General features: G+C 40.5%; 1 protein-coding gene across 16 annotated transcripts in view; it reads right to left on the reverse strand.

Moving 5' to 3' along the window:
- tanc2a (tetratricopeptide repeat, ankyrin repeat and coiled-coil containing 2a) overlaps positions 1–12,935 on the reverse strand; it is a 1,142,739-nt gene that overhangs the window by 437,001 nt on the left and 692,803 nt on the right. The window contains exon 1 of one of the 16 annotated variants that reach the window (XM_068013155.1): positions 12,482–12,550. The exons of the other annotated variants lie outside the window; for them this stretch is intronic. The gene's annotated coding sequence lies outside the window, so the exon portion shown is untranslated. Of the gene's footprint in view, positions 1–12,481; positions 12,551–12,935 lie in introns of those variants that run through there. 16 annotated transcript variants of the gene reach the window in all.

The raw sequence follows: 12,935 nt of genomic DNA on the forward strand, positions 1-12,935 counted from the left end.
GATCTGTGGCGGGCCTCATCTGGAGCCATCTTCAGGCCCCACCCCCGTCATGGAACCCGACACCTGGGAGAACAAAATTCAGCCCTAGAAATGGAATAGAGAATTCACACACCTGAGGCATCATTTCAGCAGGGTAGGTAAAAACATCTTTCATGTTCACAGAATTAAGTAAATTCTGTACTTCAGAACACAAACACAACGTTTGATAATAATCCTTACAGTACATCAACTTTACTGTTCTTACCTGTCTGATCGAGTACAGCAATTATGAAATGATTTTCCACACACTTCTAATCATAAACAGGGTCGAAAATGTTTAAATACTGAAATGAAATGAAAAGTAAAATCCCTCTAAACAAGACGGCTGCAGCAGCAAATGCTCAAACCAAAGGGAGTACCTGAACATCTGGGAGGGGAAGTCTCCTACAGGGCTGTCACTCCCATCATGAACAATCTCATTAGCTAGAATTTCCAGCAGGAAAACAAGTCCATGCAACTTGTTTGTTTTGGAGGGTTTTTTCCCCCCCTGGCTGTGTAATTGTGAGCATTCAAAAGCAAACGGTAGGGATTTAAAACCAGTGCACCAAGTCTAAGTGGCAAGTGAAATGTAGCAGTGCATGCAATAATTTCAGAAGCATTAATGCGATGCCATGACATCTCAAAAGGTTAATTGAAAATGAGCTCTTACTAGGATTCAGCGACAAATGCCGTCCTTGCCAGTGACTCCTAAGTCCCAAGAATGAATTTTAAAAAAACAAAAATACTCACCATGAAACTCAAGTGCCTTTATTTTGAATTTTGCAAGGATCTATCTCAGGTTTTGAAAACTAAATAGAAATTAGCCTGCCGGTACTCTACTCATCTTTATTGGGTAACACCAATTCCCTTAATAGATTAACATCTGCATACCACAAAATTTCAAATCAACATCAAGTATACAAAAACCTCCCTCCATCTAGATCCCTCCTTAATTCAGTAATTTCTTGCCAATTCATTATAAGCAAGTCAAAATGCCTGAACCTAATCATCATGCAGAAGTGGAGGCATGTATTTGGGGGTGGGGGGGGGGGGGTGTGGGAGGGGCAAGAAAGGCACAATGGAATAATTGATGTGACTTGTCCCACTTAAATTGTGTGCCCTCTGTTTTGAGGAGGTCAAAGTTTAGAGGTTACATTTATAACAGTAATCAAACCATCTGTAATACAATGCAGATTAAGCAGTAATATGGATGCGCATTGATGTCAGTGAGTTGGAGTCTTGCACTTTTATGAGAGAAAAAGCTTTTCTGTTCAAAATCAACTCCCAGTATTTTCTACTATAAACCCTGATGCTTTTTAATTCACCTTCTATTACAATGGATGTTTTACAACACACAGCTGGAATGAACAGCTCTTTCCAGATATGTCATACCATGCAGCATGCTGTGATTCTCTTGAACAATGTATTATATGTCCTAGCACCAATGGAACTGCATTCAAGCTGAATTGTGCAGTTACATTACTGTCTGGTCAAACAATTAATTCAGGTTAAATGTAGGGCTAGCAACTACTAGCAGAAAGAACATACCAACATGCTGCACCATTGTGGGGGGGGGGGGGGGGGGAAGGGGGATAGAATGAAAGTTCACATCCCAATGTCCCCCACATATCAATTTACAGATCTTGGACAAGTTGTACCAAGTGAAGAAGGGCCATTTTCTCAGGCAGAGATGTAGGAAAATAAACAGGGGTGTTGTAGCATAAGTGGTTATGTTACTGGAATAGTAATCTCACCATGGCAACTAGGGAATATAAATTCAGTTAATAAATCTGAAATAAAAATCTAGTATCAGTAATGGTGAACATGAAACGACCAAGATTTTTGTAAAAACTCATCTTGTTCACTAATGTTCTTATCCTGTCTAGCCAATATGTGACTTCAGACCCACAGCAACCTGGTTGACTTTTAATTGCCCTCTGAAACGGTCTAGGAAACCACTCACTTGCATTAAAGACGGCAACACCTTCTCAAGGGCAATTAGAGATGGGCAATAAATGTTGGCCCTACCTGTGACACCCACATTCCATGAATGAATTTTAAAAAAACAGAATTTGCATCAGAGTCACTAGTCACTACATCTGCTACACTCCTATTGGCCAGATGGGAAATGGCAGAGACCAAGGAACCTTTCTGTTCTTTTGGGAAATGAATAAAGCACAATAATGGGAAGAACCTAAAAGGGACAGAAAAGAGATGTGCAAAAAGTGGAAACAATGTATTTCTCAAACAAAGAAAAATAACTCCTACAGTGCAAACTTTTATTATTAGATATAATGATGAACACTATTGTTCTGGGTTATTTATAATGTTAACCTAACCATTTTTTTCCCAAATAACTTTTCATTAATCAGTATTTGAATAAGACAGTTTCTTCCAATTTGTTTTAATTATGAAATATTTCCCAAAATGTAAAGAATCTTACCTTTAGTTTGAGGTATTCAGATTGACTGCAGAAATACTAGTATGAATTAATGTAAGAAACAATATATGACTTAAATGTAAAATGCATGGAACAGAATTCGCACAGGTAGGACAGAAAGGGATTCGGATGTCCTTGTGGTCCGAATGTGGGAGGCAATTTTAACAAAACCTCACACTATGGAGAGAACTATAGCGAGTACAGTGGAATACAAGTAGACTGAGGATATCTTTATGACATACAATGCATGGATAAAACCACACTTGGAAAACTGTTGTTACGACCAGGTGAGAAAGGGGTCTAGGGTTTCCTCTCAGCCTCCACCTGGTCTTACCGTTACAGGGTTTAATTTTTAAACACACCATTTTTTGAGCTCCCCCTTAGTTCACTAACTTCCAATTATAAGGCAAAGAAACTGGCCAAACAGGTTTTCTTAGATTTAAAGAAAAAAAGGTTGAACTTTATTAAACTTCAGTTAACTCCTACGGATACATGATGCGTCCATGCTAGCATACATATGCGACACACACATGCAGATAGAGATAGAAAAGAAATAAAGTGGAAAAGTTTGAGCCAACATCTGAAGATGGTTTTGGTTACTGTTCTTCGAGTTCGCTGTAGAGTCCTTGATTGTAGGTAGGTCTTGTTTTTCGTTGGGGCCTAGTATTCTTCTTAAACCTTGTGCTATGTATGAGAATTTACTCTCTTGTGGTTCATGTGTCCTCAGTGGGGCCAGAGGCTTGTGAGAAAGAGATAGGAGCAGACAGGAGAGGTCTTCTCACTCCAGGAGTAAACAGTATTTCTTGTGTTCAAAAACTCTGCAACTAGTTCAAAAAACTCTGGACCAGCCAGTTAGTCATGTGACCAGCTGGTTTAACCAGTCCTGGCTTTTGTGGATTGTATCACCTTAGCAGTCTCTGGAATGCTCTTCCTTACACCTTCAATGTCTGGTGATCAAAATCCATTGTGGGTTGAATGGGAATGGTCCTTTTTTCTCCATAAGCACCGTCTGTTAGCGTGCAAATGTTTTTCAGCTAAGTGTCTGGCAGCCCTTGTAACAGGCCTTCTCTTCTTCCCAGCAAGTTTAAAATCAATATTCATATGACAAAATTAATATGCCTCATTCTTGGCATTCTGGGGGCCTACATGACACTGTGTACATAGTTCCAATCACCATGTCACAGAGGGGATGGACAAGCACTGGAGAAGATGCAGAGTAGAGCAACGAAAATGGTTCAACATTTAAAGCAACAAACCATGAGGACAGCTCAAGATAGTTTAATCTCAATAACTTTGGACAAGAATGTCATGATTGGGCAGCACCAAAGTACTAAAAATATTGAAAGGAGACATGGTAAATCCTGTATATGACTATTATTAGGCAGGCAAGTAGGGTCAGAAGTAGTAATGTGGTGAAATATAAATTCATACAATACCAGAAAGAAATTCTTCACACAAAGAATGATGTGTATGCAATAATCTTCCAGATAGTGGCATTCAAAATACACTTGAATGCTAGGCTGGAAGAGTTAAAATACCAAAGGGATAAAGTTTGAAAGCCTGAATAGCCTTTCTCAGAAATGAGGGTGTGTAAGCCGCTAAAATGTGCAAAAGCTGGAATAATTCAGTTACTAACAGTGAATCCATAAGTGCAGATATAGTTTGCAATTTCAATTTTTATTTACCTAACAGATGTATTACCGATGTAGAGCCGAGTGCTTATGTATACTTCATATACAATAGCAAATCTCCTGTAGCACTGCTGACAGTGAATCAAAGGATATGGTGCCTCATAACAATAGGGTTCTTAAGACATGTAATTCCCAATATATTAGAGCCACTAATTTATGGTGACTGCTTAAAGTCATGTTCCATTTTTATTAAACGGTATTCTGGAATTTTTACTGGTGTTTCAGAAAAATATTCCACAACTCTGTTCATTATTCTGTAAAAACAGTCCATGAGTGGCTTTTATTTTCCATACATTCCTTTACCTATGTACTTAATTTTTATCCTTCACCACAGCTCGCTCAGCCATCATTAATTATAACAAATATGTTTGCTAACTACCAAAATACAAGCGATGTCAACCAAAGTCTGTTTACCTCAGATGATTTCAAAATTCAACTCATTGTAAAAACAAAAAAGATCAAATTCAGATGTAGAGAACCCTTTGTCTCCCTCAGCTTGCTATGCTTTCTGAAGTAAAGAAAGTGAACTGCTTTTATTCAGATGTTGAATTGAAAAATTATACATTTTCATTATTGAATTTGCATTCAAATCCTTTCAAATACATGAACCGCTACTGAAGGAGACAACTTGACTTTTCCACCAAAAAAAAGAGTATTTATTTTAACATAAGTCAAAGCTATTTTTCACTTTCACACATGCTTTGCATTCATTTATACTTTCCCTGGATTAAAGCTTTGAGAGAGAGCCAGTGTGGAGAGGTAATGGGTGATTGGAACTTAAAAGGGGAAACTTGGAAGGTTAGTTAGGAGGATGTCTTGAGTAATAGAGTCTTGAGGTAACTAAAGGATGGATAAAGATTTCAGTGGCGGTGGGAGTAGGGGATGGAAACAGGCAATGTTCCAGAGATAATAGTAAGACGTCTTGTTGGATAGGATAGGATATGAAATTTGAAGCTCTACTCTGGGCCAAGCACATTAATCAATGCTCATGTATTGATGTAGCCAGAGCACCAACTGGTGCCCAATTCAGTTAGTTACACAGAGATCAGTAACTCTTGACTTTTCCATTTCTTGATATTTCTTCCTATAATATAAAATATAATTTTGAGTTGCACCTTAGAGAATGACAGTATTGAGAGAATCTGAAGAAAATATGGCAGGTGGTAGTGTTGTACTATGGCCAGAGTATCTTTTGCATCATTTGTGCCCACTGATGAGGAACAGGTATTGTACCTTGTATGTCATTTCAAGTCTTTGGCAGAAGTTAGAATCAATAAACTATCTTAATTTTGGAGGCACTTAATTTGTTTTGATTTTGGCTAACATTTCAAATGACAAGTGCCCAGTTGAGAGTATTCCGTAACACACTCAGTGGGGACAAAATTGATGTCAGCCGTGGCTAAGTTGGTAGCACTCTTGCCTGTGAGTCAGAAGCTTGTTGGTTCACATTCCACTCCAGAATTTGAGTATAACAATCAAGGCCGACACTCCAGTGCAGCACGTAGGGAAGGCTAATATTTAACTCTCAATTAACATCACAAACACAGATTATCTGGTCATTATCACATTGTTGTCTGCGGGAGCTTGCTGTGCACAAATCGTCTGCTGTGTTTCCTACGTCACAACAGTGATTATACTTCAAAAGTACTTCATTGGCTGTAAAATGCTTTGAGATGTCCTCTGGTTGTGAAAGGCACTATATAAATGCAAGTCTTTCTTTTCTTCTTAAGCTTTCAATTTAGTATCTCAGGCCCCTTTTCTGTACTGAACCTATCCCTTTATGGTTCACTATTAAAGAAAATGGGGCTAGTTGAGAGCCAGGCTTACCGTGTTGCTTTTTCTTTATTCTAATTTTTCCTTGTTTTATTCATAGGCCTGACCTATCAAAGACAGTTATTAGGTCTGGCATATGAATTAAATAAGCAAATATCTGTTCTCAACACAAATCACCAGAAACCAACCCAGATATTGGGTTCGAACCTGGAGGGAAACATGGACTGGCCAATTTAATACATTTGTGAAGGTAACAGTGACTATTTACTCTAGCCTGGTCTTGTAAATACAGTATAAACTTGTCCTAATTTGATAACAAGTATAACTCGAGGAGTGGAGAATACTAACATGTTTAGCCGGTGAAAAGCAAACAAGCACAGGTACTGCTGTGCCTGATGTGACCATGGAGTGGTAGCCAAGGCACTGTATACTTACGAAATCAATACACAGTTTCTCTGGAGTCATTTACGCTAAATTTTACTCCAAGAGGTAGGGAGGATATGTAAATGACGAAGAATATACAGTACATTTTACACTGTCTGTTTTGAAAGTCTTCAAATATTGCTTTGATGTTACTGTACACTAGTGTTTGCCTTAGCAATCCGAGGACATACATAAGGGATTGTTTGCCTAAAACCAGTTATATCTGCTGGATCATGTCCTTGGGCTGCAGGCAAGAACTTTTGCATTACTGTGGTAAACAGAGACAGTCAGCACGATGAACAAATCATAGGGGACATCTGTAGCATGTCACAGTAATATTTGGGTTCTAATACCTTTTGACGTCGCTATGCCTGATAAAATAAGATACCAGTAACCAAACATTACGGCTGAATTTTGTTGAGCTCCCAATGTCCGGCTCCATGGCAGGGGATGCCTGGAAGATCGGAGTGGCAGCAGCCTTTCACGGAGCCCAACGCCAGGATTGCTGCGCCGAATCTTCCTGCCGGCAGCGAGGCTCCGTGGCTGCACCCCATCCCCGCCGCTCAGCGACAGGATCTGACTTTAAGTATTTAAACAAACTCTATGCATACATTTAAATTCAATTCCCCACAATCTTACCTTTGGTTCCAGATCTTCAGTGCGACAGGCGGCACTCACGTGCCTTCACTTTCCCGTCCAGGGAAAGCTGCCACCACCAAGGTGGGGGACGATCAGAGCATTTTTAGTGTTGGGGTGGGGGGAAAGGGTGACCTCTGCACTTTGCGCAGTTGCGGGGGGATGGAGAGGGGTCAACTCTGCAATTTCAGTGTATCTGGGAGGTGGGGGGCAGGTGGGGGGAGAACAGACCAAACATTTATTTTTTAGTGTTGTTGGGGGAGGTGGGGTGGGGGGGGGGGGGTGCTAAAACTCTGCATCCCCTGAGCAGGGCTGGCAGCCCTTTAAAAATGGTACCGATGCCTGCGCAGAGACAGCTGACTCCATTCACGGCTTCATGAGGCCACCCCCACCTAGTGATTGGTGGTGGGGGAGGGTTGTCCACCCTGCATATTTAAACGAGCCACCACGCTCAAGATCACGGCGGCATGGTGGTGCGCAGCTCGCACATGCAGGCTGCCATTTTTAGTGGCAGGAAAATAAAATTCAGCCCTACACGTTCCATTTGGACAGGAGATCATGGGCTCCTCACTGAGGTTTGACAAAACAGAAAAGCCACTCTTTTCACCATTAATTATTACTAACACCTTCTGCCACAGTGCCCTACAGCATGTGCACACACACAGATGCAGACACATACACGCACTCTCTCTAAGAACCAACCAGAAACAAAGGCTATGATCATGGCGACGAGGGTCTTGACCACCAGCAAAGCGCCAGTGAGAGCCCCGCGTTGTCTCCTCTGGGGAAAGCCCACCAGATCAAGTGCCAATTGGGCACTTAAGCAGACAGTGGCGGGCCTTCCCTGAGATCAAGGATCCTGATGGCAGAACTCCTGCCCTCAGAGCTGCCAGCCAACCAGAGGCTGGCAGCTCTTTAACTGAGCAGTGCCACCGTGGAGGCAGTGGCTGCTGCTGGTACTCGGCTCACCCGAGGCCCTGGACCCAGGTAAGCCAGAGTGGGAGGGGTTTCATGGGGAAGGGTAGTGTGGGTAGGGGGGGGCGGGGGAATCAGCAGCAAGGGCAGGCGTGCGGCTTTCAGCGGGCACCGCCTCCTTCCCGATGCCAGGTCCCTCGTTCAGGCACTAAGTGCCTTAATTGCCAACTTAAGGGCCTCAACTGGCAACAGGGTGGGGAGGTTGTTCACAGGCCTTCCCACACCAGACTTAATTTGGGTGGAGACAGGTGGGTGGCAGGGTACCCCCTGCCACTATCCCGCCCGATTATATTCTCTCCCTGCCTCCAAACCAGACACGGAGGACAGCATAAAATTCAGCCCAAAATTTCTAAAGAACGCTCATATTAAACCAAGCTGATAGTTCCAATTACGACATCATGACAATAAGAAATTAGTGCTAACATGAGCATGCTTGTTTTGCATTGTATCTTACAGATGCCAGTCAACTTCTGCTCTCTCGTTCAAGTGCCTTTTCTTTAGATCAGCAAGCCAGGACCATGCCGAGGGTGGAGGAGAAATCACAGCCAAATCAGATTCTGCCCTCACCCTCCATATACACACACATTCTAAACCAGCTAGTTGGCAATCAGAAAGTCGAGCACCTGCAGATTTTTTCCTCCCTAACCCAAGGGAGCCAATTGTAGCACTCCAGCTGTGACCTGAGCTGATATGATTTAATTTAGCGCAGAGCAGGGATTGAACATGTGACCTACTGGCCAGTGTGGCTCAGTTATATACTGTCTTTATCATCTAAGTATTTCACAATCTCGCCATTTTAGTTTAGATTAATTTAATTACAAAAGCACTCCTTGAGGTGGTTGGCTTTATGATTGCAGCCGTCATTTTTACAACTTTTCCAAACTAAATGCTTTTGCTCGACTCGTTTTGGCATCGCATTATCACGATGCTTTATTTAAACAGACACCTAGGTGATTTGTTTTCACATTTTCTTTATCATTACACATTTTAGAACATTAATGCACACAGGAGCATATTGTCCAGGTAATACTCAAGACTATTACTGCAACTTATCCTGAAGCATTCTCTTAATGCCAGATTGAGCACGCTTAATGTAAACACTCCCTTGTTGTTCACTCAACACAAGATTCTAATGTATATTTTTAACCAACTGACTTTTTGTACCAAAGATTTTTATTTGCTAATATATACATCCTCAATATACATGAATTATATCTTAAGATAATCTGGAAATTCAATGTGTTTCTTAACTTAAAACTTCAGTTAGCTGCCATTAAGTATAAAATTCCTGCGCAATTGATTAAGCTCCATATCAAATCAACAAATGACTGAAATGCAGCAAAACTTAAATTTACACCACTCTGATTGCAAACCTGCCACTAACTGTTGGCATTAGATGCAAATTAGAGAATTTATTGAATGCCGGAAATATAAATGTACAAAATAAAATTTAATGTCAGATACAGATTCCCACCATTTTAGCCATTTTAAGCTGAAACATGAATGAACATAATTTTATAGAATTTATTTCAAAATACAGAATAATTTAACAACCGTCAGTATAACATGGATGTTATGAAGCAACCTATATATGCAGGCTTTGTGCAGTCTCAAAGATTTAGTTGGAATTTTGAATCAGTATGATGGCTGGCAGAGTCAACAAGGTCATGACTGGGGGATGGTGAAGGGACAGAAATGTAACAGACAAATCAGGATCAGACTTCAAAGATCCTATGCCACTATCTGTATAGAAGCACGGTAACTCTCTTGGTGGGTTCACCAATGTTTTTTCCTCAGCCAACAGCGCTAAATCAGATTGTCAGGACTTTGCGGTCAGCAGCAAAGAGACGGTGCTCATTGCTAAACTCGCTGAACGAGGCCCACAAAGATTGTGTGAACTCTATGAACGTGGATTTCACCTTTCCCAAAGTTTGTTTGAATCTGACGCCAGTCAAGGGGATCTCCAGATGTCCAGCAACAATGATATCATCAAGCAGGGTAAGCAGCCAATCACATTGAAGTGTTCTCACAGACAGAAAACAAGGAAGGAAAATGCACTGATTATCCTTCACTTTTCAATATAATTTTTACAGCAAACGGTATAAATGTTTGGGACATAGACACGGAATTAGGTAAAAGTTGAAATATCAAACACTTTTAAAACGTTATTTTAAAAATGGGGAATTATCATAATGAAGAAATTTGGCATTCCACAAATAACGAATTAGCTTTTCAGGATCAGAGTATCTTCAGCAGTAACTGCGAACTTAGTGCATGGTTAAACATCCAACTACACCTCATTCAACTTTTTCAAGGGTTTTTATAGCAAGACTAATGGCATAAAAGGGCAAATTCACATTAGGTCAGTGATTTCTAAATGATAGCAGACTGCAAGGACTTCAACAGCGCACCTTGTGGTGAAGCGTAGAATCACTTGACAGCAACTTTTGAATTTCCATGATTAACTGTAAAGGTGTGGACTCCAGAAGTTGCTGTCAGTTTCAGAAGAGTAATGCCATAGAAGTCTGACAGATTCGCCATCCATACTACCACAAAATCCAGGCCATTAATTAGTCATTTATCTCGACTGTTTGTGGAACCTTGCTGTGCCCTACATTACAATAATAACTTCACTTCAAAAGTACATGACTGGCTATGAAGTACTTCAGGACATGAAACATTCTGCATAAATGCAATTTATTGCAATGGGTGGAAGCAGAAGTTTAGACAGCCAGAGAAGCAAAGGAAGGCTCACTAGCAAGCAGGTAACGCATGGAAAGAGGGTTTCGGGAGGGTCTCGCAACAGGGAAAGGAGAGGGAGTCTGGGAAAGGGGAGGCTATCACTTTTCTTATGGGGCACTCCTACTCCTCCTGATGCAACAAAGGAAAGATTTTGACTTATCTTGGAGGCCCTTTTCACCCTTCCAACAGCAGCTAATCTGCTTCAGCCAGGAGAGAAAGTTGCAGGGGCTTCCCCATACAGGTTGAAGCTAAAATCCAATTGGGAGTCTCATTGACGCAAGTCACAACAGGCCGAGTAAGAATTTATGTGGCCTTCCATCTTCGATCTATTTGGATCCACTTTTTATTAAATGCTTCAAGAGCAAAGTAACACACCAGGAAGCAAAATATTTCTCATGGCTGTAGGTGTTATTATTTATGAGAGGACAGGGGAGTCACAAAAAAAAACTTTTAAAAATTATTTTGTCCAAAATCCAACATACAAAATTAGCAGAATCACAAATTCCTTTTATAATCTGTAGTTTTCACTCAACCAGCCAGAAATGATTGGAGTAGAGAACTAATGAAATATTTGCAATAAAATAGCCATCAAAATGCTATATCTGTAAGGCACAAAGCTACACAATTACCACAAATAGAATTATTTTTACTGTGCAATGTGTGTCAGTAGTAGCTGAGTTGGTAGCGTTCTCACTTCTGAGTCAGAAGTTTGTAGGTTCAAGTCCCACTCCAGGACTTGAGCACAAAATCTAGGTTGATGTTCCAATGCTGTACTGAGGGAGCACTGCACTATCAGAGGTGTATCTTTTGGAAATGACATTAAACCGAGGCCCTTTCTGCTCTCTCAGGTGGATGTAAAAGATCCCTTGGCACTATTTTGAACAAGAGCAGCAGAGTTATCCCCAATGTCCTAACTCATATTTATCCATCAATAACTTAATAATTCACTCCAGAACTGTCATTTTCGCTTTACAACATTCTTCCCAACTCTACAAATCAACGGACCAAATTAACCCAACATTTGCTGAAAAATAATGGCGTCTGAATGATGCACACCGCTATTAACGCGCAAACTGGTGAGCAACTAGTGGTGAGGAAGAGATAACCTGTGAATTGCCATTTAAATTGAAAATCAGCACAAGTTGCTGGCTGATTTGGGCGCTCCACTGTTAGCTTTGTGAGCACAGCATCTCGCCGGTGACCTCCCTGTGACTTTTGTGAAGTTGCTGCATTTGCACATTAATTGCTTGTTAAAATCACCACAGAAAGTTAAGTCCAGTAATTGATAGTGTAAGCACCCTATTAACATGATAATTGTTACTGACTGACAATAAACTTATTTGGTCCGGAAAGTGAACAAATTAAATTACGGAGTCTCATTCCAACAGTTTTTGAATTGTTGTTAGAGATTTTAACAATGTCAAATTTTAAATGTAATTTTTTTTCTTACTTTTCCTGTCTCTTTTTTCTCTCTTTTAATCCAATCTTTCTCTCTCTTTATTGTTCTTTCTGTACCTGATTTGACATTGAATTCACCCACTCTAACTCGTCTTCCTTTATTGCTCAAAACCTTTAATTTTACTGATGAAGAAAATACACTGTCCCATTGTTCACCAAGGTCTCAAATACCCTGTTATCCTCGCATTTATCAGGTCGACCTTCCAGCAACTTTCTGGGCAGGTTTTTTTCAAAAAATAAAAATGCTCAAACAAGTTCAATTCACAGTACACGCTGAAAGTTACCCTTTCCAGCAAAATCTGGATCATTAAATCTGACTGCGTACCTTGAATTCTCTTCCATTTAAAACAAATGCTACAAGAAATGCTCTGAAACGTCTGGAATTAATCTTGCATATAGAAAATGATTGAAGGTTTCAGCTTCCCTACAATGTTCCCATTGCTCCTAGACAGGCCATCTTTGCAGAACTTCAGTCACCTGGTACGGAAACACAACTTAAAACCTCAAAGACTGAGGAAGTTAGCTACTTCCACTATTTAAGTTGACCTTGGGAAGTTATACTATCAAGTACATCATATGTTTTACACATTTAGTTGTTACAATGTGGTGCAAAGGCAATTCAGTCAGGCCTATTAAAAGCATTGTTTTCTGTCCATCAGTTTCTCGGCCAAGCAGGATTGAACTTGAGTGTAATAACTTTATTTCATGAAGAAAGCCTCCTTCTTTTGTTGGAACAAAACAAGACTTTTTCTGAAAACGATATGCCAACAGTAATCATC

This window comes from Heterodontus francisci, chromosome 33 (assembly GCF_036365525.1).
Source record: "Heterodontus francisci isolate sHetFra1 chromosome 33, sHetFra1.hap1, whole genome shotgun sequence".
Lineage (NCBI taxonomy): Eukaryota > Metazoa > Chordata > Chondrichthyes > Heterodontiformes > Heterodontidae > Heterodontus > Heterodontus francisci.